This window comes from Dama dama, chromosome 1 (genome assembly GCF_033118175.1).
Source record: "Dama dama isolate Ldn47 chromosome 1, ASM3311817v1, whole genome shotgun sequence".
Classification (NCBI taxonomy): Eukaryota; Metazoa; Chordata; class Mammalia; order Artiodactyla; family Cervidae; genus Dama; species Dama dama.
In genome coordinates, this window is record NC_083681.1 from 46,339,359 (window position 1) to 46,365,741 (window position 26,383).

Genomic DNA, 26,383 nt, shown 5'->3' on the forward strand with positions numbered 1-26,383 from the left:
CACCTTCAGGGCCCTTCTTTCTTCTCTATCTATACTTTTTTCCTAACCAAGCTTACCAGTCCCATGCCTTTAAATACTAAATATGGGCAACTCTCTGGTCTGTATCTCCAAATTGAACCCACTCCTTTAAAGGTATGCTCACTTTAGTCTACTTACCACCTCCACCAGTCTATCTAATTGATTCTGTGAATAAAATATGATGTCCAATCTGTTTATATAATAAACTGACCATCTCAGGGCATGACACCAGAATCAATCTATTATACTCAGGTCAGAATCTTAGAAATCATCTGTGTTGGTTTTTAATTTCTGCACAACAAATTAGCAAAAAATCAGTAGCTTAAAACAATACCAATTTATTATTTTACAGTTTCCATGGGTTAGGGATCCATGTAAGAGTTAGATAAGTCTTTTGGGCAAGATTGGAAAAGGCAGCAATTAAAGTGTTTTCCATGCTCCTTATCTCATCAGGGTCTTCTTCAAACTTCATTTAGATTATTAGAAAAATTGAGCTTCCTTCAGATTATGACTTAAGTTCTCATTTTCTTGCTGGCTATCAGCCCAGAATCACTCTCAGACCCTAGGAATATTACCCAAACAGGCAGTTCAATACACGCTCTCTCCCACATCAGCAGGAGCATACCTACTGCTGCTTCTTGCCGCTTTTAAGCGCTTACCTGGTAAGTCAAAGCGGTTCAGAATAGCCCTCCCCGCTTTTGCACATGCGCCCTGCTGCGCTTAGCTGCCCAGTCATATCCAATTCTGCGATTCCATGGACTGTAGCCTGGCAGGCTTCTCTGTCCATGGGGATTCTCCAGGCAAGCATACTGGAGTGGATTGCCATGCCCTCCTCCAGGGGATCTTCCCAACCCAGGGATCGAACCCAGGTCTCCCACTTTGCCGGCGGATTTTTTACCATCTGAGCCACATAAGGTAATATAATTTCAGAAGTCATATCCCATCATATTTATAGAATCTGCCCAAACTAAGGGGAAAGGGACTATATAGGGCATGAATACAAGAGAGGGTGGGGCGGACTCTATCTTAGCATCTTAGAAACCTGCTTACTATATTATCCTTGAATTTTCACGTTTCTTCAAACCCATAATAAATTCATCAATAATTCCGGACGGCTATGTCTACAAGATAAACTCTATATATGGCTATTGCTCATTATCTTACTTGCTGAAAAACTTAGTCAAGCTACCATCTTTTTTAGATCATCATTAAGTCTCTTTATTTTTACCACTGCCTCCTTGTGGTAACGATTCTGTCCTCATTCAGAAGACAGAATGATCTTCCTAAAACTCAACCATGTTATGTCATTCTCATGTTTAAAATGCTCCAATTGCTTCCCACAACACATAGAAGAAACCCAAAATCTTTATCATGACCTAAAAGGTAGAACATGAATCACAACTTTCTATCATCTACTACTCTTTCCTGTTTTTCAATTTTGCACCAACAACAGTGGCCTTTATTTTGTCCCTCAAAATATCCAACTGGTTTCTGTTTCAAGCCTTTGCATTTGCTATTTCCTATTCCTGGAAGGTTCTCCAAGTTCTTCACATTCCTCTTATCTTCTTTCAGGTTTAACTATAGTACCTCCTGGCTTCTCTGGTGGCTCAGCAGTAAACAATCTGCCTGAAAATGCAGGAGATGCAGGTTTGATCCCTGAGTTGGGACGATCCCCTAGGGAAGGAAATGGCAACCCACTCTAGTATTCTTGCCTGGGAAATTCCATGGACAAAGGAGCCTGGTGGGCTACAGTCCATGGGGTAACAAAAGAGTCAGACACAATTTAGGGACTGAACAACAACAACGTTGCATCTTCAGAGTAGTCTTTCCTAAGCATCCCCTATCCCCTGGCCCCTAGTAGTGTTTCACCACACCATATTCAAGCATCTTTATAGCAGAAAAATCACATTAAGATTTTCATGTTCTTGATATTGTCTTTCTCATGCATATCCCAATATCCTACCTTGCCCTGGAAGGAAATTTCTTTGTGGAAAGGTATTCTGTCTTGCTCATAACTGAATATCCAGCACATGGATCATTGTATGGTTTATGGTGAGTGCTACACAGTTATTTGATGTACTTTTTGGCACTGAAAGTAAGAAAGAAATAAGTAAATTTATAGGGGACATTTTTCAGAAATATGGGGCAAAAGAAGCAAAAGTTAGGGGGGTTTTGACAGTTATTACTATTTTAAAAATCATTCTGATGTGTCTTGAAGTGTACACAATGAGAAGTAACACATTATCCATTGGAAATACTGGAAGAATCATGGTTTTGGGATTTGAAAGACTTGTGTTTGACTTTTCATTCTTCCCTTAAAAAAAAAAAAAAAAAAAAAAAAAACATGTAAACTTGGGAATCTTACTCTGTCTCATTCTTGACTTTCTTACCTATAAAATGAGATAGTATCTAATTTTTTATTAAAAATAAATGCAATACAGGCTTCCCTGATGGTGCAGTGGCTAAGACTCCATGCTCCCAATGCAGGAGGCAAGGTTCAATCCCTGGTCAGGGAACTGGATTCCACATGCCACAACTAAGACCCAGCACATTCAAATAAATAAATAAATAATAAATATTTTAAAAAATAAATAAATGCAATAAATTGTGCAAAGGATCCATTAAAGTTTTCAGAATGTAAATGATGCTCAATACATAACAGTTTAATTAATAGTGTTTAATTAATAGCCTGTTTAATTTTAGTGTTCTCTATTTAATAGAGGAAAATAATTGAAGTACATAGATAGCTATAGTAACAAGGCAAAACAGAGGATAATAAGGATTGTGAAAGTTGAGAGCTAGCTAGTGTCTCAGAGAGGGAGGTTTCCTCCTCTATTCCTCTTAAATTCTTGTGAATGGAATAATAATAAAATTGACACAAAACAGATTAACAGGAGAAAAAGAAACAAGTTAATTTGTGTATATGAAGGTCTCGTGGAAATGGGATCTAAGAAGTGGCCAAAGCAGGTAGCTTTTACACTTTTTAAACAAAGAAAGTTTAAATTTGTGAGAAATTGACAAGAAAAAGAAAATTAGGTTTTGGGTGTTCAGTTAGCAAAGAACCTAAACAGATTTCAGGCAGTAAATTAAAAAAGTAACATGGTTTGTTTACACAAACTTTTCAGCCCAAATTCCCCATCTCTGGCAATATCTTGAGATGCAGGGAATGTACCTTTCACATGAGAGATTTATTTCCTGCTTTCAGGGGGATGGGGAAAGGAGGGTCAGAGTGTTTCACTTGCACTGGTAGTTTCGTAAGTAACTTTAATTCAAAACAATCCATATGCCATTGTTAAATATTTTGGGGTAGTCTGCCCTGAGCTCCAACAGTAGCATCACACCTTCTGAGGAAAATCAAAAGAGTTATATTCTTTGGGACCCCAGGGCTTGTAGCCCACCAGGCTCCTCTGTTCATGGGATTTTCCTGGCAGGAATACCGAAGTGTGTTGCCATGCACTCCTCCAGGGCATCTTCCTGATACCAGGGATCAAATCCAGGTCTCCTGTATCTCCTGCACTGAAGGCAGATTCTTTACCGCTGAGCCACCAGGGAAGCCTGGAATGCAGGTTAAGTAGCCCCACAGCTCTGAGAAACATCCCTTATATAAGGACTATGTATCATAGGCACACAGTTGGGGGCCCAAGCATTTTGTCTTTGTTTTTAAGCATGGCAGTCTCTGATCTCCTCTTCTTTCACTCACTTCTCTCAAACCATCTGCCTCCTATGTGTTTTTCCATCATTCCTGTGATCATCCATAATTATCTGTCCATTTCAGGTCATCATTTCCCAGATGCACAGAATGGAAAGCACACTGAAGGCATGCCTTCTTCACATCCTTGAGGACCTTTTAGAGGAGGAGTTGGTTAAATTCAAATTTCAACTCACAAACATAACTCTAGATGAGGGATACAATCATATACCTCAGGGCACTATCCAGCAAGCAAACCCAGTGAAACTTGCTGACCTACTGATCCAGTATTATGGGGAAGAATACTCCAAGACTGTGACTCAGGAGGTCCTGAAAGCCATAAACCAGCGCAACCTAGCAGAGAAGCTCTGCCAGGCAACGGAAAAATGTGAGTCTAGACCAAACCTACTCCTGTCTGCAGACATGGCTCAAGACTTTTCCTGAAATCTCTGCATCTTAATTAGTTCAACACACACATTGAGAGCATAAAATATAAAAAGAGTTGTATGTCGTGATGCTTTTAAAAATTATTTTTGAGATAAAGTTCACATCTTTCCAACATCTTAGCCATACCTGAGTTTGATTCTGATGCCTATTCTGTCTTTTCAAACTGTGGGGGTTTTGGTTTGTTTGTTTTTTAGCATGCCTTGTAACTTTTTGTTGAAACTCAAAAGAAACTGAGGTAGATAAGCCTTTAGAGTAAAGTTCTTTATTTATCTGGCTAAGAGTTAGGCTGTGCTATTTACTCTAGTATCAAAGACTAAAACTTCCTCTAATGTCCTTGTTTTTTATCCTCGTTGTATTTGAGTTTTCACAGAAACTTCTTAAATTAAGTCGGAGATATCCAGTCTTCTCAAGTATATTCCCCTATTATTATAGGAATATTATTATTATTCAGGAAATTTACTAATGGTGGTAAGGTAGGGAGGAAGAAGATGTATTCTATGGTCCAATGATTAGCTCTCAGTCTTTTAGTGAGCCCATGCCACTTGGCTATGATCATCATAGTCTTAATTCCTACCATTATTCAAGCTCCAACTGAAATGCTACCTCCGTAACCATTCCTGTTTCTACCTCAACTGAAAGTACTAGCCTTTTCACCTAAATTCACTGTGTGTTTTCTCCTCAGTTCTTATTGATCATATTGTTGTTTCCTTTTTTAACTATAATGATAATTTGTGCTCAATAAACACTGAGAATTTGAAGAAAGAAAAAACATCAGTAATATCCCCACCCAAAGACTAACGCAACAAACAATGTGTCATATGCTATCTTCACTGAGATTAATTTGTTTCACCTAGATTATATTCTATACACAGTTTGATAACATTAGAAATTTTGGGGGTCTTAAAACATATAACAAGCTTTTCCCAAAACAATAAACATCAACTCTTAAGTACTATTTTAAACTATTTTATTATCCCATCCTGTTGGTGCTCTGTAAATAATTTTGCCAAAATGCCATTTAAGATATTGTTTCCAAAATATGAACATTATGAATAATGTTGTGAAAACCATCTTAGTGATAGATTTTGGTGTTCATTTTACTTCAGTCCCTTAAATTCCTAAAATTGAAATACATGAGTCAAAGAGTATGAATATAAATATGCATTTATATTCATACAATTATTTCCAAATAATTTTCTAGAACTACTATATTGACTTGGTCACTTAGAGTGTATAAGCATACCCCTCTTACTGCATTCTCAACAGCATGAAGTAATTTTTAAATTTTAATTTGTAAGGGAGAGTGTTAACACTTTAAAAATATTTAAATATATATTAAATAAAATTTCAATTTATTGAAATAAATTTTCAACTTATTTAATAAAATAATTCATGAATACAGTAAAAATTAAAGCATACAGAACATTACCTTGACCCTTCTCTCACAAAATAACCCCTTGGAATTCAATGTTTCTTTTGGTGGCTACTGACATGTCTCTGAATATCATGCTTTTACCACTCTTCCATAAATTTAACAATATTAGGTCTACTAGTTCAATCATTTTATCATTATCAACATCACTATCAATATTATTCATTGCTATCCTACCATTAGGAGGTAAGCTTTTTGCTCAGTTATGCCACCTCTTGCTTCCCCACCTACTCTCTCCCCAATAGCACTATTTTTTAGTTTATATACAGGCTACATTTAAATTTTATTTTTTAAACTTTTCATTTTGTTCCATTATGAGAGGCACTACCTTGAAATTCCCTAAAATACTTTTACATGGTCAAAGCTGAAAATTTTTTATTTCTTGTTTGAATCATAATAAAAAAATCTTGCATTTTTTATTTATAGCTTGTTTCCAAAAGTTGAATGTCAACAATTTATACTATCATACATATGTAAATTTTATTCATAAAAGAATCAAATGAGTTCAGTTTTTGTTGTTTTGTTTTTTGCTTCATGGAAACTTCTCTTAGTCATATTTTTTTGCATGTGCATCTTGATCACATCCTTATATTCTTCCAACATCTCCAATGTCCTACCAAGTGAAGGAAGTCCTCTATTCTTCCATTTATTTCTTAGATAATTTCCCCTGGAGCCCACCTAATAAAGGGTATGTGGACAGCAAACTTTCTAGGTTGTTAGTTTTTCGAAAATAACTTTATTCACAAACTTGAAGAGTAACTGGAATGGAGTTAAGGTTGTAAGTTAAAAATCCTTTCACGTCATTGTTTGGAAAGGATGATTTAATTGTCTTTGTTACTTACTGATGGTGAGTCTGATGCCAACCTGATTATCATTCTTTTGTCGGTGGTCTGTTCAGCACCCCATCCCTGTCCCAGATGATTTTAAGGTTGGTGTTCTAAAATTTATCATGAAGTAGAAATTTCTTTCCCCATTTCTTGTGCTAGAAACTGTAAAGGCCTTTTAGATATGAATACCAGTGTCCTTTAGTTCCACAATGGTGAAGGGGAAGTTTCACAGTCTTGGCTACAGGCTGATTTCCTACTTAGCTATAAGTAAGTCATTAGCTAGATATTAACCTTATTCTCAACCAAACCTTAATTTGAATCAGCCTGAATCTCATTTTTTTCCAAGGACTGATTATCACATGGACCATCATTAGAGGTGAGCTAGGAGATTCAGGAATAATCAGTGAGAAGCCTAGAAATATGAGGTGCTAATAAATCGGATGCTCAATATTTTGGCAATAATATAGGAGAAACATTTGCTTAAAAGCATCATTTCTAACAAAAAAGAAAAAAAATGATATCTTTAGGGTAGTCTCTTTAACAACTTTACTTCGATTTCCTTTCTCAGTAAACTTAAAAGTATGGGAGGAAGAGATATAATTATTAAGAGCCATCACAAGACTCTCCGACACTCAGCATACCCCCAAATCAATGTGCTATGGCTGAGATTTCCATATAAATAACACTCTATTTGTCAGCAATAGCCTAGTTACTTTGACTCATCCTCCTTGTTTGACCACTGTTTTTTCTGTGTCATTTTTATACCCAAGTCCTCTCAGTCTATGAGATGGTTATTCTTATTTCCTAATCATTCCCATCACATAAAATACCTATATCTTTTCTTGGGTCATTCCTGGGAAACAGATGCTAATGTTGAACTTATTGATATTAAGCTGCTGGCACCAAACTAGTGATTGTAAGTAGGGAAGGTGCTAAGTTTCAGCAACACTGCAATTCTGACTCCATGTTTTACTAATGGTGAGAATAATGAACACTATTTTCCCTCCAAAGCTGGATCTTCCACTGAAAAAGTTGCAAAAAAGACAAATAAGAGGAAGCAGGAGGATAAAGCAGGACTGAATGAAGATAAATGGCAGCTAACGATGTCAAAGGTTGGTAATTTGCCCTGGGGAAGAGATTTTTGCCCTGAAATTGAGTGGAGTGTCTGGACCAAAGGCTGCTCAGAATCTCAGAGGTTTGCTGGTTTCCAGATCCTACAGCATGGCATGGTTGTTCCGTGTCAGCATCAAATGTCTCCAAGGTGTTTTGGAGAAAAGAAAGATCCTCGAGAAATCTGGCTGTGACTCCTGTCTCTGTTGCTCATTCTCAAGCACATTGCTTAATTTTTATGAGTTACTCTTCTCCAAAATGGGAATAATGATAATAGGGGCATTATGAAAATTGATGGTCACTAAATAAAAACCAATTCATTTTCTTTTCAGTTTCTCTCACTGATCTCATTTTCTGCTTCTGTCCATATATACTAGATTACTTTCTATTTCCTAAGCATATCCAACTTTTACAATATTTGCTTTGGCTTTTCTGTTCTCTTTTTTAGAATGCCCCCACCCACTTACTCCTTTGTGTGATAAAATCACATTCAATCAGTAATACATTAATAGCTTGCAAAACAGTCAACACAATACCTACATTGTGGTAGGTTCCCTTCTATTTATTTTTAAATTTTACTTTCCACCTACATTCTTTTCATGATTATATGTTACATCAGTTTGGTAAAGCTTTTCCTCATTTTGCATCTCAAGAAAATTTAATAACTTCTTCAAACATGTTGCCAGTACACTTTGAACTTTATACCATTTATGGTCTCAGACTTGTATTGTGGGGCCATACAATTAACTACTTACTTATTCATCTCTCTCAAACTTTATTGGTAAGTTTTAAGCCCTCCAAGGCATGACCCTGTTTTATACTTCATTCCTTGATCATCCTATTGCCTCACACATAAATTGACTCAATTTATTTTTGGAAAGAATATATGCATGTATTCATAAATGATAAGCAATGTAACCCCTTTGATATAGAAAAATAACAGCCATTATCATTGTCTTTTTTTCTTTCTAGAGATTTAAAAATATCTTTCAAACAAAGTCAAAGAAAACACCCAATGAAACTGCTCCTCACAGAGACACTCAACCAGTCAATAATAAGGAAGAATCAATCCAAAATCAACACTTTCCTGACTTGATCAAGCGGCTTAATCTGGAAAGTTATTATCCCAAAATGATGACCAAAGTAAATTCTCTTTTGATAAATAAGACCTTCCTCCATGGCACTCAACCAAGCACTGAGGAGGAGCTGCCTTTTTGTTTTCTAGAGAAACTTTTGGTATTAGATTGTCATTTGCGATATCAAGTTTACAGAGGTAATAGAGACAGAACCCCTACTGTGTCCCAGACACTGAGAACCACAGAACTAGAAAAATCATTTGAGGACTTTTTTATTGTCAAGGAAACACAATCAACTACAGTACCAACTTGCATCCACCCAATGGACATACAGATGGCAATTTTTCACTGTGCAGATGACTTTACAAGACAGTATATTTTGACCAAGCTTTCCATTTGTCAGTTTGCTCTCCCACTTTTGGTGCCAAATCCTTGCAATTTCCAAATTGAATTCCCTCTTTGGTCTCTGAGGCAAATCAGGAGAAGCTGGAAAGAGGTGGAAAAAATAGGATGGGAAAAAAAAATTAGGAGTTATAACAACCAGCTGATCAGTTGGCAACCTATACACACTGTATCTTTCATAAGAATTGGAAATTATGCCTCTACTTCCAAATCACAGATTTTGAATTCAGTCCTGAGTAAAAGCAAACATGACCATTTTTTCCTCCATCATTCTAGGGAAGACAATAATAGATGTCTATTGGTAGATGGTATGGTGGAAATCTGCTGGTTCTGTCCAGGTGGGAGAGCTAAGGACAGATTTGAAAATTGTATTGCCTTCACCAATCTCCATGGAAATGCTGAAATACATGAGAGGCAGGTAAGGTTCCTGCAGGAAGTCTCCTCGGTCACTGTTATCCTCCTGGCAACTTCTGATTTTGACATAATGAATAGCTCCCTTCTACTTGAATTTTGGAATTCACCCAAACCTCTCATCTGTTTGTTTGAAAATGCAGAAAATATTATGGATAAGAATTATGTTCACAAAGTGAGAATTGGAATTAAGAATCTAAATAAGATAGAATTAGCTGATAAAATTACAGTTACATTAGCACAGCTGCTGAAGAAATCTGGATCTCCTTATAGTCTGAGTAACTGGGCCAACATGGCAAGAAAGTATGAGTTTATTATTGATGAGGACCAAAGAGACTGCCAAGAAGCAGAGAAAAAAGCAGACATCCTTATGGACATCTTGAGAAAAGTAAAATTATCTGAGATAAAGGGGAAGTTACTACCTCTTCAAGGAGGTCTATGGCATGACTGGTGTAAGAAGGATAAAGAACTCCATCAGCTGCAAGAAAAAGGAAACAAGAGCATTGAACAATATAAGAACGAAATTGAGAAGGAAAAGCTGAAGATACGCTGTGAACAGTATCACAAAGTCATTAACCTTAATGACCTGATGAAGGCCCTGCTGGAAAGCCTTCAGTCCCACCTGGAGACCCACACAGAGCTCTACTTTCTGCAGGCGCTGAGTATGTCAATGGACCAACTGACCACAACAGAGTTAGAGAAGCTCCACCAGAGGCACAGTTCTTTGTTGGCTCAAGTACGAACAGAAAAGCAGAAGCAGTCAAAGAGAGATTCCCTCAGATGCTGGGAGGCTGAGCTAGAAGCTGTTTCCAAAGAAATCAGTGATTCCACCCTGGGAATTGAGTACCTCTTGAGAGAGCTGGGTCAGATCTATGAAGCTTTGGAAGAAGCTTCCTCCCAAACAAATACACTGTTTCTTTCTCTTCCCCAAATGGCTGCTGACCTGATGATATCCGGGGCTCCCATTGAACTGATGGATGGGGATGCTTCATACGTGCCCCTGAGGTGGGTGGCAGCTGTTTTTGACAAGGTCTCTGAAAAACTTGGAGACAAACGTGTGTTTGTTCTCTCTGTCCTTGGCTTGCAGAACTCAGGAAAGTCTACTTTGCTGAATGCAATGTTTGGGCTGCAGTTGAACCTTAGTGCTGGAAGACATACTCGGGGTGCCTACATGCAGCTTTTGAAAGTGGATGAGATGCTCAGAGAACAGCTGGGCTTTGATTTTATGCTTGTTGTGGACACAGAAGGACTGCAAGTCTCAGAGCTCAGGAGCAAAGCACAAAATGAGGAAAATGAGTTGGCAACCTTTGTTATTGGACTTGGAAACTTAACTCTAATCAATATTTTGGGAAAGGATCTTTCAGAAATACAAGATATTCTGCAAATAGCTGTCCATGCCTTTCTCAGGATGAAACAACTGACTATCTCACCAACATGCCTATTTGTTCATCAGAACGTAGAAGAAATTATAGATACAGATCAAAGTATGTCAAAGCAGAGGTGGCTGCAAGAGACGTTGGATGAAATGACAATCGCGGCAGCCAAACATGAACAGTACTCCGAGGTGCGTCACTTCAGTGATGTCATTAAGTTTGATGTCAAGAACCACGTCTATTACTTTGCTCACCTCTGGGAAGGGTCTCCCCCAATGGCCCCTCCTAATCCCTGCTATAGCCACAATGTTCAGGAGCTGAAAAGCAGGATTCTTAAGCATGCCAAAGAAGAATCCAGAGGAAGTATTTTGAAGATATCAGAACTTAAAGTCAGGGTACGGGATTTATGGAAGGCCTTAGTGAAAGAGAACTTCATTTTCAGGTTCAAGAACACTCGGGAGGTCATGGCTATGAATAAACTGGAGACTGTACAGGAGCTGGACCTGGGAGCTGAGAAGTCATATGCTGGACTTGCAGAATCAGCTGACGAGCCAGATTCAGAACGGAGAAGTTAAAGAGATCAAGAGAAGCTCTACTGAGAATCAAGTTGTGGAAAAACATGAAGCCATTAAGCAAGAACTTGAAAGATATTTTCGAGAAGATAGAGATAGAGATATCTTGTCTCAGAGGAAAGGAATATTTAAAGATGATTTGAAGAATCTTAAAGAGGATCTTATAGTAGAAACTATGAGAAAATGTGAGGATCGAATTAATGGAAAGAAAATACAAGACCTTTTCAAGGAGCAAAGAGTAAAACTGGAACATAAGTTATTAGAAAAAATCAGAGGGACGGCTAAGTCCCCCTGTAGGAAAGAATTACATGATAAGGAACTGAGAGAGATATTCAACAAGATCTGGTCAGAGAACATCTCCATTCTGTTGCCTCCCACACTTGCATCTGCTGAGGGGCCTGATATTGATATTGAGTTAGAGAATGTTCTCCTGGAGCATTTTAAACAGCACCCCAATATTGTGAACAAAATTCAGTATCACGGCACAAAGAAAACATTTTCTATCAATTATTCTAAACATGTTATCACCCCTCAAGAGTTCCCAGTATATGGACCCTCTGAGGAAGAGTTTGAAAAAGATATCATAAAGAAGACAACAGCTCAAATTGTGAAACTGGTTCAAGACATCATACACAACAGAGAACAACAGAATGAGGGTTACAGTTCTAGTTACTTCCATGAAATTCTGCAAGTGATCCATACTGAAGCTGAGGCTGCATCTCAAGGAGTCAGATTTATGCTGACAAACAGATTTAAACTAGAACTTGCTCTAGAGCTACTGAAAGAGGCAGCAAACAATTTTAAAAAGATGTGCATTGCATTCAAGACAGCCAACAACCCTGTTCTATATTTAGAAAGTAAAAAAGAAGAATTTTTTACTAATTTTAAGTTGGCCTACAAAAACTTCCAAAGCACTGACTGATGTCCTTTGGGGTAAAGAATTTCTGCTACTTTATGAACTGGGATAAACACCTGAGGAGCTTATCTATTCTTCACCTAGCTTTTTTACTCCAATACTAAATGAAAATATATATATATATATTTATAAATATATTTTAATATATATAATATATATATTATAATTATATATAATTATAATATATATAATTATAATTATAATATATAATATATATAAATAATTTATATATTTATAAATATATATATATATAATATGTTATGCTACAAAAATAAAATAAAAATACACACAAGCTGTGAAAAAATCATGCTATTAGTGTTATCAAAAAACCCAAAAAGTCCTTAGAGTCAGTCCACTAAAGAAAATTATGAAACTTTACTGACACACATAAACATCAAAATAATAGGAACCAACCACATTTGTGGAAGAGAAGTTGCAGTAACAGAAAATGGTCATTTTCCCCAAAATGAATTTCTAAACTCAATGAAAGTATAGCCAAAAACCTGACAAAGTTTCCATGAAACTTTAAAAGAGCACAGGAGGTGGGAGGGAGGTTCAAAAAGGAGGGGACATTTGGGACATATGGGTGAGAGGGAGGTTCAAGAGGGAGGGGAATGCCTATGACTGATTCATGTCCATATATGGCAGAAATCAACACAAGATTGTAATTATCCTCCAATTAAAATATAAATTTTAAAAGATTACATTAAAATAATTATGCATTTCTAACGAAAGAACCTAATATAATCAACACTGCAGGAAAAAGAAAAGAGATACCCAACCACATAACCAAGTCTTTTAAAAATCCATACTACTTGGAATAATCTAACAAAGACAGAGAGAAGACAAATATAGCAAAGCCACAGAACAGTAGTTTAGGAGAAAAAAATCTTGCATGTATACAAATTTGCATATACAGAGGTTGTATTACAAATCAGAAGAGGAACATGATTATTAAATATATTAGGATGGAAAAAAATCAACAATGTGGAAAAATAACTTAGGTGTCTACTCATATTAATGAATTTAATGACTGCTTATGACAAAGCAATTACCTTCCTCTGCATACATCTTTTAGAAATATAGAAATATTTCAAATATTCAAATAGAAATATGCAAAATCATTGCACAATCACTGAAATAGCAAAAAGAGAATTAGAATCTATCTAATAAACTCCCAATGGGATGGAACACTGGATAAATATGGTATGATATGTTCATATAATGAAATTTAGACACTGTGTTTTCATACAGAGAAAATGCATAAATTAGATCTGTGTGTATAAACACAGAAAAATCTCAATAATATAATGTTCCAAAGGCAAGCTGCAGAAGTATGGATATAGTGTGTAGATTTTAAAACATAAGTAATGCAACTAAGTATGTAGGAAAATTATATAAACTTGGACAGAAAAAACACATACAAATTTCATAACAAAGGGTATTAAGGAAAGATGAAAGGAAAGGAACGCTGCCGTTATACAAAAGGATTATTATAGTACCTGTAATGTTTAGTTCTATAAAAATCCATAAAGGAAACATAGCAAATTGTTAAATTTCTTAAATATATGTAGTGGACATTTTATTATAGTATTTTTAAAAATATGTGAAATATTTCACCATTTCTAAATTATCTTACAATATGATAAGAAATGGTATAGATTCTGGGTAGTCCATCCCACCCCACCACCCATCACTGTATCTCTAGCACAAAGAATAATTTAACACATATTATTGATACTGAAAAATATTTGCTGAATGGATTCATAAATGGGAGATTATATAGGCTGCCAGAGTAGATAAAGGAGCAACTAACCAACTAAATCTGCTTGGGGCAAATCTTCAAGACTACATTTTGTGAGGCTTTTCTTAGTCACCATCCAAATGTCCTTCTTCCCTTCCTCCTCCCCCATACCTTTCTTCCTCTCCTCTTCCTCCTCCCCCCCCCTCATCTTTTCCGCCTCCTCCTTTTTTTCTCCCATCCTCCCTCTCTGTCTCACTCTCCCTCCTTCCATCTCCTCATCTCTGATCTTCCTTACACCTTCAATTTTCCTGTCTTAACTGCTATGTTCTACAGGGTTCTGTGTTCTACAGCATCTGATCTCACTTTGAGACTTTAAACTCCTAGAGCATGGAATCCAACTATTTTATTTGGTCCTGGTTCTTAGACCACCACTGGGCATGGTGAAAAAAGGTGAAGAAATAAGAGTGCGAAATAATGGGTTGAACCCATGCTAGGCTTTAACATCTCTGGCGGTTCTACTCTGCTGTCTCCAGAGGAGACCATTTCGTCAAACCTCTACCACCTGTTCCAGTCCCAGGTAAGAGCACTGGAAACAACATAGCTCAAAAGGTACCTCATGTCATCACTCAGTTAAGGTTTCCAGAGAGAAGTTGAAGTCATGGAATGACTGACAGAGACAGATTAACAAAGAAATAATTATCATTTAAGGTAATCAGAGCCCTATTGGGGAGAAGTTCAGAGGCCTATCAGCACACAAATTAGGACCAGCTAATTGACATTTTAGAGAATCAGGAAAGTCTTTTTGGAGAAGATGTCATCTAAACTTGCAAATAAATAGTAGTGAAAAGTTAGAAGAAGAATTAAAACAGAGAATCAGACAGAATGAACAGGTAAAACTTTCAAAGGTAAAAGAGCATGGCAAACATAAAGGTCATTATGTATGGCTGCTGTTGAGAGGAGAAAGTGGGAAGCCAAAGAGAGGTAAGCCTGTAGAAACAGAGATAATGATAATGCAGGGTGTCAGGAACAGAAGGAGGAACAGGCTTGGACTGGAGTCTGGTTTTGGATGTGTTGCATTTCAGGTATTTGAGAGACATCCAAGTGTAGCTGTTTAGTAGCTATGGGTCTGGAGGTCTAGTAGGTAGCTCAGTGAATATCACCTAGTCTGGTGGAGTCCTGACTCCTTCCCCTTTTTCATCCCATCCCAATATCCAAACATTATCAAGTCTGATTATTTTCCCTCCTAAATATCCTTTAATATATCCATTGTTCCCATTTCCATTTCTCATGCCCTAGTCCAAAGACCATTATTTTATGCCTAGATTAGCCTCAAAACCATGTAAATGATTCCTCTATTTTGACTCATGCATTCCACCCAATATATTACCAACTGCTTTTTTAAAATTTATCTTTTTATTGAAGTATAATTGATTTACAATGTTGTATTGGTTTCAGGTGTGTAGCAAAGTGATTTAGATATATATATATATACACACACATATATATATATTCTTTTTATATTATTTTCCTTTTTGCATTTTAAAAATTTATATTTTATATTGGAGCATAGCTGATTAGCAATTTTGTGTTCATTTCAGGTACACAGCAAAGTGATTCATTTATACATACACATGTATCTATTCTTTTTCAAATTATTTTTCCATTTAGGTTATTATAGAATATTCAGCAGAGTTCCCTGTGGTATACAGTAGGTCCTTGTCCGCTAACTATTTTGAAAATAGTAGTGTGTACATGTCAGTCCCAAACTCCCAATCTATCCCTTCCCTCCACCATTTTCCCCTGGTAACTGTAAGTTTGTTCTTTAAATCTGTTAGGCTGTTTCTGTTTTGTAAATAAGTTAAGTAGTATCATTTTTTTTTAGATTTCACATATAAATGGTATCATATGATATTTGTCTTTTTCTGTCTAACTTACAACACTTCACATGATAATCTCAGGTGCATCTGTGATGCTAGAAATGACGTTATTTCATTCTTTTTAATGGCTGAGTAATATTCCATTGTATATATGGCTCATTATAAGATATTGAATATGGTTCCCTGTGCTATGCAGTAAAGTCTCTTTGTTTATCTATTCTATGTATTAATAGCTTGCACCTGCTAATCCCAAACTCCCAACCATTCCCCTCACTTTGTCAACCACAAATCTCTTCTCTGTCTGTGAATCTGTTTCTGTGTTGTAGGTAGGTTCTTTTGTGTCATATTTTAGACTGCACATATAAGTGATATATGGTATTCATCTTTCTCTTTTTTACTAACTTCACTTATTATGATAATCTCTAGGTCCATCCATGTTGCTGTAAATGGCATTATTTCACTCTATTTTATGGTTAAGAAGTATTCCATTGTGTATACATACACATCTTCTTTATCCACTCATCTACTGATGGACATTTACGTGGCTTCCAAGATTTGGCTATTGTAAATAGTGCTGCTATGAACAATGAGATACATGTATCTCCTCAAATTAGCATTTTTCTCCAGATATATGTCCGTGAGTAGAATTGTTGGATCATATGGTAACTCTATTTATACTTTTTTAAAGGGACCTTCATACTGTTTTCCATAGTGGCTGCACCAATTTACATTTGCACCAACAGTGTAGGAGAGTTCCTTTTCCCCCACATCCTTTCCTGCATTTACTAATTGTATTTCTCTAATAATTAGTAATGTTGAACATTTTCGCCCGTGCCTATTGGCCACTTACTTTTCATTTTTGGAGAAATGTCTATTTAGGTCTTCTGCCCATATTTTGATTGGATTATTTGTTCTTTAGATATTAAGTTGTCTGAGCTGTTTCTTTAACTTGGAAATTAATCCCTTACCAGTTGCATTGTTCACAAATATTTTATTCCATGCTGTAGGTTGTCTTTTTGTTTTGTTTATGGTTTCCTTTTCTGTACAAAAGCTTTTAAGTTTAATTAGGTCCCACTTGTTTCTTTTTATTTCCATAACATTAGGAGAGGAGTCAAAAAATACTGCTGCAATTTATGTTAGAGAGTGTTCTGCCTATCTTTTACTCTAGGAGTTTTCAGTATACATTCTTACATTTCGTTCTTTAACTCACTGTGAGTTTATTTTTTAGTATGGTGTTAGGAAATGTTCTAATGTCATTCTTTTACATGTAGTCGTCCAGTTTTCCCAGCACTGCTTATTGAAAAGACTGTCTTTTCTCCATTGTCTTCCCTCCTTTGTAATAGGCTAATTGACCATAAGTGTATGGGTTTATTTCTGGGCTTTCCATTCTGTATCATTGTCTGTCTCTGTTTTTGTGCCAATATCATACTGTTTTCATTACTATTAGTTTTATAGTATAGTCTGAAATCAAGGAGTCTAATTCTTCTAGCTCCATTTCTTTCTAAAGATTATTTTGGCTATTCAGAGTCTTTTGTGTTTCCATACCAAATTTTTTTAAAAAAATTTTGTTCTAGTTCTATTTTTAAAAAATGCCATTGGTAATTTGATAGGTATTGCATTGAATCTGTAGATTGTCTTGGGTAGTATAGTCATTTAGACAATATTTATTCTTCCAATCTAAGAGCACAGTATATCCTTCCATCTGTTCATGTCAACCTTGATTTCTTTCATCAGAATCTTATAGTTTTTGGAGTACAGGTCTTTTTCCTTCTTAGGTAGGTTTGTGTGTGTGTTGGTTGCTCACTCGTGTCTATTTGTGACCCCATGAACTGTAGCCTGCCAGGCTCCTCTGTCCACAAAATTCTCTAGAAAAGCATACTGGAGTGGGAAAAGCATACTCCAGGGGCTATTCCTGACTCAGGGAATGAACCTGGGTCTCGCACATTGTGGGCAGATTCTTTACCATCTAAGTCACCAGGGAAGTTCTGGTAGGTTTATTCCTAGGTGTTTTATTATTTTTGGTGTAATGGTAAATGGGATTATTTCCTTAATTTCTCTTCCTGATATTTATTGTTAGTGTATACAAATGCAGGAGATGTCTGTGTATTAATTTTGTATCCTGCAAATTTACAGAAATCATTGATGAGCTCTAGTAGCTTTCTGCTAGCATCTCTAGGATTTTCTATGTACAGTATCATGTAATTTGCAAACAGGGACAGTTTTACTTCTCTTTTTTCCAATTTGGATTCCTTTTCTTTTTCTTCTCTGTCATGACTAGGTCTTAACAAAAAAAAAAATGTTGAATAAAAATGGTGAGAGTGGGCATCCTTGTCTTGTTCCAGATCTTAGAGGAAATGCTTTCAGCTTTTCACCACTGAATATGATGCTAGCGTTTGTCATAGATGGCCTTTTTTATGTCGAAATATGTGCCCTCTATGCCCACTTTCTGAAGAGTTTCTATATAAATGGATCTTGAATTTTATCAAAAGCTTTTTCTTCATCTACTGAGATGATCATATGATTTGTATTCTTCTATTTGTTAATGTGGTATATCACACTGATTGATTTGTAAATATTGAAAGCCCTAGGATAAATCCCACTTGATCATGGTGTGTCATCCTTTTAATGGACTGCTAGAATTGGTTTGCTAGCATTTTGCTGAGGATTTTTACACCTATGGTCAGCAGTGATATTGGCCTGTAATTTTATTCTTTTGCAGGACTTTTGTCTAGTTTCGGTATAGGGTGATGGTAGCCTCATAGAATGGGTTCAAAAGTATTCATTCCTCTGCAGTTTTTTGGAGTAGTTTCAAAAAGATAGGTGTTAACTAGTCTCTAAATGTTTGATAGAATTCACCTGTGAAGTCACATGGACCTGGACTTTTGTGTATTGGGAGGTATTAGATTACTGATTCAACTTTAATACTGATAATCGGTGAGTTTATATTTTTTAAATTTCTTTCTGACTCAGTCTTGGGAGATTGTATCTTTCAAAGAATATGCCCATTGCTTCTAGGTTGTACTTTTTATTGGCATACAGTTGCTCGTAGTAGTCCCCTCTAGTCCTTTGTATTTCTGTGGTGTTGGTTGTAATGTCTACTTTTCTTTTGTGATTTGATTCATTTGGGGTCTCTTGCTCTTTTTTCTTGATGAATCTGGCTAAAGGTATATCAAGTTTTCTTTAGTAGCATATTGTTGAGCCTCCATGTGTGTTTTTTTGCAGTTTTTTTCCATTAGAGTAATCTTCATAAAAGCAGAAACAAGTCTGTTTTATTCATAAATTTATCTTTGTATCTGATACACAGTAAGAGTTTAATAATTCTTTTTAAAAAATACAGTCTTTTCACTCCTATGTTTCTGATAAATATACATTTAAAACCCATTTGGGATCTTTCTTTCTCCTCCCCAAATATGTGTCTAATGACTAAGCAACTGCACTTTACCCACCTTTATTGCTCTGCCATCAGTGCTGCCAGTTGCTGAAATTCACTATTTCTATAGCCTCTAGGCATTTCATTCTCTTCTAAAACGAAACTCCCTCAGCCTCACCACTTTTGGATGTAGTGTCTCCATTTTTCAGCATTGGCACTTGGTAGAGTAGATGATATCAGATTTTTAAAAGAAGTAAGAATAAAAATCACCAATGCCCTCAAACTCCACAAGTAATATTGAGAGCTTCTCTAAATCTGGCTCTCTCACAACAAATCCTGATCACCAGCACCTAATCTGAAACACTTTCCTACAATGGGACTTACTCTTTGTTGATTAATTTCTTAGTCATTTTTTATCATCCTTTCTATGTTCTTCTTTTACCTATAAAATACATTCTGAAACCCTTCTCTCTCCCCATATTTACTACTAAGGACCAATGTCCATTTTATAGTCCTTATAAATCTCTAGACATTGACAAATAGATGCTACCATACCATAAAAGCTGATTTTATGATGTATAATTGAGATTTTAATAACCTATGACTAAATTTATAATTTTGACCATCACGCATCATTACAGTAAAAGAAATTTCTACTTTAGGTTTTACTTTGTGATCCTAGTCTTTCACTATCTATCCTAGACTTATGACATCTACCAAATATGCTAATATCCATTTTTATTATACTTACATATAAGTAGAAACAGTATGGTGGAGAAGGAAATGGCAACCCACTCCAGTATTCTTGCCTAGAGAATCCCATGGACAGAGGAGCCTGGAGGGCTGCTGTCCATAGGGCTGCACAGAGTTGAACATGACTGAAGTGACTTAGCAGCAGCAGCAGCAGAAACAGTATGGAGGGTGATATCAAGGACAAAATAATATGGTAATATTATGCAGTAATAAAATATCTGCATCCAAATCAACATCTGTCCATCAGCTACCTTCTAGCCATACCATCATGAATACCACATTTCTACCACCTCCCACTAAACATAACAGAAGAGAGACAATTCTTTGATTAAAACAAGTTATTTGTCTATACATATCCATTTTCACTTATCTGATCTAACTATATCAGGAAAACAAAAGGTATGAAATCATTTTGTAAGCACTATTTTCTAGAAAATTCTTTCTAATACCAGAAATCATTATTTATCTAAAAAAATAATAAATAGAAACCTCAATTAAATAGACCAGAAGGGGACACTCTTATGACTTAAGATGATAACAGAGTTCAACAAGGTAAACAATTCTCATTCTTGTCAAAGACTTGGACAATGAAAAGTCATGGGCTCCGTTTACTGTAGCAGTCCCACTTCTTTCTTCCCTCTGTGAAAGCATTCTCCTTCCGTTGCTGTGCGGGGACATGCACACGGCTTGCCATGGTTGCAGATCTCAAATTGCAATTCTCAGCTTACCATGAATAAGCCCACCTTTGCTGGAGAAACATCTGGCAGTCAATTTATTTTAGATCAACATTTTGGTGACCCATATAAGAACTAGAGAAGACTCCCTGAAGGCTGTGGGGATAGTGAGTAAACAGGTGCCATAACCACACTTGAGCCCATATGCTCACTGCTTTTCTCACTAATCCTGGAGTTTAAAGGTATTTCTTTCTCCTGTGTATTAGCTCATGCCCTCTTTGCACTTGAAGCTCTCTTTGCATTTGGGATTTATGTTAAGGTTTAACCTTTCTGATTAAAGCTTTATTCACTATATAAGTACTCATTTGGTACTGTGTTCTGATTTGAGATTAGACAGTTTCAACTGAAGCTGACCAAAAAGCCATGGGCTCATTTCTTCAGGAACAGGGGCTGCTTCACTAAAGCTGTGCCTGTTTGTCAGACATTGCCCTGGATTAGGGGCTGTTCTCTGGAAACTGGCTGAAAAGTCTTTGTCTCCACCCCTCCAGGACCACACTGCTTCCTTTAAACTGGCTGGAATTATCTTGCAAGCTGAATTGCAAGCTGTTATTAAGCTGTTTGAACTATAAGCCCTTTGAATTGTTTGAAAATTGCTTTTTTTTCCCTAGAGAAAAACCTCTGAGGAATAGAATCCACTTATCTAAATATTTTCTATATGTTCCCCTATAGGGACTCTGACTGATTTTATGTTAAAAGTCCTATTCTATGTGTATTTCCCCAAAATGGACCAACCTGACCAAAGACAGTTTAGAATATCTATGCCATCATAGGGAACTTTTGAAATCCCAGATGTTTTTTCTTAAAGCTTAACTAGATTACAATAGCTTTAAAATTTCCAGAGCTGAAAGGAATGCCTATTTTGATTTTCCCAAACATTAAATTTTCCAAATGTTATCAGGTTTTAAGATTAACTGAGGCAAACAAGTGAATAAAGGAACATAAAATAGTTCTTGAATCCTCAGGCTCTTTCTCTTTGGCTCCTTTGTCTCAGGCTCTGCCTCCAGCACCATTTGTATCTCTTCTGTGGCTCCTCCTGGTCAGACTCTGCCTCTTGTGCCATCTTCCTCTGTCCCTTCTATTCTGCCTACGTATCCTCTATACCCTGTCTTCCCCCATTCTAATTCTCCTAGAAACTTCCTTTTTTCTCTGAAATTCTTCCACTTCCTTTTCCTCTGAACTTGTCTGATCCTTTAAAATTAAACATTCTGGGTATCCAGAGGCTAAACCTTTGACTTCTTGTATTCCTGGACTAAAGCTGAACTACGTCCCATAGTTTAGTTTAGTCGCTCAGTCATGTCCGACTCTTTGAGACCCCATGGACTGTAGCTTACCAGGCTCTTCCGTCCATGGGATTTTCCAGGCAAGAGTACTGGAGTGGGTTGCCATTTCCTTCTCCAGAGGATCTTCCTGTCCCAGGGATCAAACCTGGGTCTCCCACACCTTAGGCAGGCACTTTATTATCTGAGTCACCAGGGAAGTCCAAGTAGTCAAAGATTTTCTCAAAGTAACCAAAGATTCTCACTTATTTGCATTGACCAAATGAGTTTAATATAGTCATTCAAATATATCAACTTAAACCAGCAGGCTTATATGCTTGTCAGTAAGACCAGATCCAGTATTAGAGGAAAACCACTAACTGGGAAAATCCTGAATTACAACCTGGAAACCAGTCCACCAACTGATTATATGGTCAGGTTTGGGTAATCACTAGGGAACTTCATCAAGCAATTCCTAGGGCTTTTCCAAAACCTATAAACTGGAACAAAACTCAGGCTTGCAAACAAAATCTGATGAACCTGTTCATGACTAATCTAATCGACTTCAGACTACTTTTAAAGAAAATTCTGATTTTCCTTCAGATGCTAAATCCACCTGGGTAACTTTTATTAATAACTCTGTGCTTTTAATGGGCTAAACCAAGACCTTTCACTTCTAATGAAAACAAACAAAACAAACAGAATGGAATGGAATTGAAAACTATGTATAGTCCAGATTTAGTTAATCTGGCACACAAGCCCTCCTGCACTGTGGCTGAACCACCTAAAAAGAAGATCACCAAAATTCTTAATCTTCAGCTCTAGCAAATGAATCCTCCTAAAGGAAAGCAGAACCTTTCTGGTTTCTACTATTGCAAAGAGCCAAGACACTGGAAAAGAGTTACAAATTAAAGCACTTTAGGCACCCTTAGCCCTCTAACTAGTATTTCCAGTTCAGTTCAGTTCAGTCATTCAGTTGTATCCAACTCTTTGTGAACCTTTGAACTGCAGCACGCCAGGCCTCCCTGTCCAACACCAACTCCCGGAGCCTGCTCAAACTCTTGTCCATTGAGTCGGTGATGCCATCCAACCATCTCATCCTCTGTCAACCCCTTCTCCTCCTGCCCTAAATCTTTCCCAGCATCAAGGTCTTTTCAAATGAGTCAGTTCTTCACATCAGGTGGCCAAAGTATTGAAGTTTCAGCTTCAACATCAGTCCTTCCAATGAACACCCAGGACTGATCTCCTTTAGGATGGACTGGTTGGATCTCCTTGCAGTCCAAGGGACTCTCAAGAGTCTTCTCCAACACCACAGTTTTAAAGCATCAATTCTTCGGCACTCAGCTTTATTTATAGTCCAACTCTCACATCCATACATGACCACTGGAAAACCCATAGCCTTGACTAGATGGACCTTTGCTGGCAAAGTAATGTCCCTACTTTTTAATATGCTATCTAGGTTGATCATAACTTTCCTTCCAAGGAGTAAGTGTCTTTTAATTTCACGTCTGCAATCACCATCTGCATTGATTTTGGACCCCCTCCCCCAAAATAAAGTCTCTCACTGTTTCCATTGTTTCCCCATCTATTTGCCATGAAGTGATGGGACCAGATGCCATGATCTTAGTTTTCTGAATGTTGAGCTTTAAGCCAACTTTTTCACTCTCCTCTTTCACTTTCATCAAGAGGCTCTTTAGTTCTTCTTCACTTTCTGCCATAAGAGTGGTGTCATCTGCATATCTGAGGTTATTGATATTTCTCCTGGCAATCTTGAGTCCAGCTTGGGCTTCATCCAGCCCAGCATTTCTCATGATGTATTCTGCATATAAGTTAAATAAGCAGGGTGACAATATACAGCCTTGATGTGCTCCTTTTCCTATTTGGAAACAGTCTGTGGTTCCATGTTCAGTTCTAACTGTTGCTTCCTGACCTGCATACAGGTTTCTCAAGAGGCAGGTCAGGTGGTCTGGTACTCCCATCTCTTTCAGAATTTTCCACATTTTATTGTGATCCACACAGTCAAAGGCTTTAGTATGGTCAATAAAGCAGAAATATATGTTTTTCCAACATCCACCCAATTCTCAATGACAGGATCTAGTCTGCAGGAACACTGTTACTAATAAATATTTATCATAGTTATCATTTCAATAATGTATACTTCCCAAGGTAGCTAGAAATGACATTTATAACTATTTAAAGTGGCTATTTCTCAACACCATTCAAAGACATGACTTCCTCTTATTTCAAACATGTCTCTGAATCATATTGTTGAATAGGTTGCTTTTTGGATATTTACCTGTATGTGTTGATTCCATGCATAGGATACAGATTCAACCATTTCCTACTTCAGACCATGGCTCAACTTACATTAGTCTGTTCCTGACCTGGTTTCCTGTTCTTGTTTTTTACTCCAAGACTCTGTGTATACATATTTCTTAAATAATCAGTATAAACATAAAGTAGTCATTTGAGATAAACTTTTTAGTATTCAGCCATGAATCTTTGCTTTCCTATGGGACTTTTAATTCCTTTTTAAATTTCTCTTATTTTCCCAAGAATGATGAAATATCATCAAAAAGAACTTCTTAAAGAGAGAGGACAATCTTGTTTAATGAAGGAAAGATTCACTGAACTCAGGAATTTCCAATCATCCATCTCAGTATGAATAGTCATTTAGAGTTGGATGCTCCCCTGAGATCAACAATTAAAAGCTTTCAAATGTGAATTTTAAAAAAGTTAGGATTTTAGTAACCAAATGAATTGATGTAGTTTAGATAAATGGGAGAAATATCAACAACCTCAGATATACAATGATATTACCCTAACAGCAGAAAGTGAAGAGGAACTAAAGAGCCTCTTGATGAAGGTGAAAAAGGAGAGTGAAAAAGCTGGCTTAAAATTCAACACTCAAAAAACTAGGATCATGGCATTGAGTCCCATCACTTCATGACAAATAGATGGGGAAAAAATGGAAACAGTGACAGACTTTATTTTCCTGGGCTCCAAAATCACTGCAGATGGTGACTGCAGCCATGAAATTAAAAGATGCTTGCTCCTTGGAAGAAAAGCTGTGGCAAACCTAAATAGCATATTCAAAAGCAGTGATGTACTTGCCAACAAATATCTGTATAGTCAAAGCTGTGGTTTTTCCAGTAATCACATATGGATGTGAGAGTAGGACCATAAAGAAGGCTGAGCACCAAAGAACTAATGCTTTCAAATCATGGTGTGGGAGAAGACTCTTGAGAGTCCCTTTGACTGCAAGGAGATCAAACCAGTCAATCCTAAAGGAAATCAATTCTGAATATTCACTGGAAGGACTGATGCTGAAACTGAAGCTCCAATACTTTGGCAACCTGATGCAAAGAGCCAATTCATTGGAAAAGACCCTGATGCTGGAAAAGACTGAGGGTAGGAGGAGAAGGGAGTGACAGAGGATGAGATGATTAGATAGCATCACTGAGTCAGTGGACATGAGTTTGAGCAAGCTCTGGGAGATGATGAAGGACAGGGTAGCCTGGCATGCTGTAGCCCATGGGGTTGCAAGGAGTCAGACATGACTTAGTGACTGAACAACAACAAGATAAACTCTGGAAATTATGGTAAATTAGTATAGTAGATAGCTCCCAATTAAGTAGATACACTAAGCACATATACTGATTTAAAGAAAGAGAAGCCAAAGTTTTTTGTTTCATTTTGTTGTTTTTAATTTTTGTTGTGCTGGGTCTTAATTACCATGTAAGGCCTTTCTCTAGCTTTCTCTAGTTGTGGCGAGTGGGAGCTACTCTTCCTTTTGGTGCCTGGGCTTCTCATTGCAGTGGTTTCTCTTGCAGAGCGTAAGCCTGAGGCACATGATCTTTAGTAGCTGCAGCATGTGGGCTCAGTTGCAGCTTGTGGGAATAGTTGTCCTGAGGCATGTGGCATCTTTCCAGACCAGGGGTAGAATCCATGGCCCCTGAACCAGCATGCAGATTCTTAACCACTTGACCACCAGGAAAGTCCTGAAGCCAAAGTTTAAAACTCACTTAAACTGAGAAGATTCCACGGAAGAAAAAAGTAGAAGTAAATGGAAAATAGGAAAAAATATATTTAGAGCTCATTATTATAGAGACTTGGAGGAGGGCATGGCAACCCACTCCAGTATTCTTGCCTGGAGAATCCCCATGGACAGAGGAGCCTGGCAAGTTACCATCCACAGGTTCACAAAGACTCGGACACGAATGAATGACTAAGAACACGCACACATTATAGAGACCACCATGGCAGAAGACTGTAAAGGCCAGGGAAGAAATTTTGGTTGCCACAAGAATGTGTCTCTTTAATACAATTTAGCATGATGCTAAGAATAAACTTAACTAGCATCAGAAACTGAACTTG

General features: G+C 37.0%; 1 long non-coding RNA gene across 2 annotated transcripts in view; it reads right to left on the bottom strand.

Moving 5' to 3' along the window:
• Nucleotides 1-8,854: 8,854 nt before the first annotated feature.
• The window catches only part of LOC133060682 (uncharacterized), a 175,973-nt gene continuing 158,444 nt past the window's right edge, over nt 8,855-26,383 (bottom strand). For both annotated transcript variants that reach the window (XR_009693810.1, XR_009693805.1), the window contains one exon: nt 8,855-9,084. This is a non-coding gene — a long non-coding RNA (uncharacterized LOC133060682). The remainder of the gene's footprint in view (nt 9,085-26,383) is intronic.